At 48.1% G+C, this 2690-nt stretch overlaps 1 protein-coding gene across 1 annotated transcript in view; it reads right to left on the reverse strand.

Moving 5' to 3' along the window:
• LOC108799969 (rab proteins geranylgeranyltransferase component A 1-like) overlaps positions 1-2690 on the reverse strand; it is a 52069-nt gene that overhangs the window by 30830 nt on the left and 18549 nt on the right. The gene's annotated exons all lie outside the window — the stretch shown is intronic.

Raw genomic sequence — 2690 nt, forward strand, 5'->3', positions numbered from 1 at the left:
AACATCCACCAGCTACGTGATGTCGTCATGGGGGAGGGGAAGAGGACTTCCCCATTTTACAGTATCTCAAGACGTCCGCTGCCTTGCTATAGAAGCCGAGGGTAAAGGTGATGGACTGGCCAAGCATGTCTCCAGACCTAAACCCTATTCACCATCTGTGGGGCGTCCTCACACGGAAGGTGGAGGCGCGCAAGGTCTCTAACATCCACCAGCTCCGTGATGTCGTCATGGGGGAGGGGAAGAGGACTCCGGTGGCCACCTGTAAAGCTCTGGTGAACTCCATGCCCAAGAGGGTTAAGGCTGTGCTGGAAAATAATGGCGGCCACACATAATATTGACACTTTGGGCCCAATTATGGACATTTTCACTTAGGGGTGTACTCCCTCTGGGGGTCCCTAGGTAACATTAGGGATCTTAGAGATCCCTGATGTCTCCCTAAAGAGGACCTGTCATGTAAAGTGGCTATCGCATAGTGGGCTTCTTAGCCCCCCATGTGATAGCAATAAAGTTGTTTGTAAAAAAAAAAAAAAAAGTAATACAAAAATTAAAGAATCAAAAAAAATAAAGAATCATAAAAAAATGTAAAAAGAATTTTAGGTCCCCGCACCCCCACATACACACGCATATATGCGTCGGGTGCGCCTACGCGGGAAAACGACGATTGCGCCCATTGTTGCCGCACATGTTACATATGACCGCGAAAGTCGGAGAGCAATAATTTTAGAGCCATTAATCACGGATAACACTAAACTGATGAGCAGTAAAAGCGTTTTTAATCGTCGCCTATGGGCGTTTTCCGCGATTTTGCGGGGGCGCACGCAATTTTAAGGCTTGACATGTTCGGTGTCTATTTACTTGGCGTGACCCCGACTTTTATATTTTACTAGAAATATGGGTAAGAATAAATGTTTTATAACATAACGTAGGGAAACTTTGTGTTTTTTTTTTTTTTACATTTATGGTTCTTTTTTCATTATATAGTAAAAAAAAAAATAACACCCCTCCCCCAGTGGTGATAATATACCTCCAAAAGAAAGCTCTTTTTGTCCCCATAAAATGTTAACATAAACTGCAGGGCGATAGTCCGGTCATGCTGACTGGTGACATTTTTGACTGACTGGTGAGACGCCATCAAATTTTTCAAGCCCTGCTGATATACAAGCTGTACACTCACTACGTTACATTGTAGCCAAGTGTCATTTCTTCTGTGTCGTCACATGACACGATATCATCCAATGAGTACTCACTTCTGGGAGATACTGTATGTAAAATATCAGTCCGGACAGTTTGTTGTGTTCCTGAAGATCCTCTGGGCCACCGTCATCCTGACTTGTTGACCTCACCAATTTATTTCAACTTACTTAGGTCGCTGGCCAGTGATGTAAGAGGAGGCGGGGTTGCTCTTAGGCGGGCCCCGCCTCCTTCTTCACTGCGGCGGTCCGAGAACTCGATCGAACACCGGTGTAACCGGCCTCTTCTGCCGCAGCTGCTGGCTGTCACGGACACAGCCGCTGCGGAGCTGTGTCAGTGACAGCCAGCTCCCTGATATGCCATAGCGACCCAGGCGGCCCACACGGCATCAGAGGGATGCCCTGGTCGGGCCCCCCTGTTCCCGGGTCCCATAGCGGCCGCCTGGGTCGCTATGGCGGTTGTTACGCCACTGCATGCATACACACACTGAACCATCCCAGATACTCATATGACTTATTATTAATATTATACAGCGCCAACATTATGTGTAGAGCTGTACAATATAAGGAAGTAATCACAATACAATTCAAGACAAGATGGTAAGGAGGGCCCTGCCCCTGAGGGCTTACAATCTAAAAAGGGAGGGGCCAGTGATACATGAGGAGGTAGCTGTGTGGGGATGAATTGTTTGAGAACGTGATGGTTGAACGGTTAGGTTGAGGTGAGATAGGCTTCCATGAAGAGACGAGTCTTTAGGGGTCTCATCTAGGTTCTCATCTTTAGGGATGCCTAGACAGGTACATCTAGGCAGCCCTAAAGGCATTGTTATGGGGATCACCTAAAGGGAAATAGCCGGACAGGGTGGGGTAGGGCATTCCAAAGGATGGGAGTGACTCTAGAGAAGTCCTGGAGGCGAGTATGGGAGGAGTTGACGTGGGAGCTAGCGAGCAGGAGGTCTTTGGAAGAGCGGAGGGGACAGTTAGGGTGATACTTTGAGACAAGGTTGGAGATATAACCGGGGGGCAGAGTTGTGGATCACTTTGTAAGTGGTTGTTAATATTTAGAATTTTATCCTTTGGGTGATTGGAGGCCAGTGGAGTGATTGGCAGAGGGGAGTTGCAGACACTGAGTGGTTGGTTAGGTGGATGGATGGGTGAAGGATTCAAGATCCACCAGGTTTGGGTTATGGATGATAGCCAATGTCAACATTATTCAAATCCTCATTACACCTGGAAGAGAAGTGTTCATTCTGGGTTTGAATGGCCTCCTCCGAACACGAAGTGCTGTGGTCCGCCCACTTTTTCAGCTGAGGGCTGGGGCATTCCATGTCTCGTAGCTACACATAAACAACGGGGTGGGATGATAGTGCTGACATCATTGACCTTATATGACCATAGTAGGTAAATTAGGGGAGGAGAGAGAGAGAGGGAGGGGAGGAGAGAGAGAGAGGGAGGGGAGGAGAGAGAGAGAGGGAGGGGAGGAGAGAGAGAGAGGGAGGG

Source organism: Nanorana parkeri, unplaced genomic scaffold (genome assembly GCF_000935625.1).
Source record: "Nanorana parkeri isolate BGI_ZX_2015 unplaced genomic scaffold, ASM93562v1 scaffold1866, whole genome shotgun sequence".
Taxonomy (NCBI): domain Eukaryota; kingdom Metazoa; phylum Chordata; class Amphibia; order Anura; family Dicroglossidae; genus Nanorana; species Nanorana parkeri.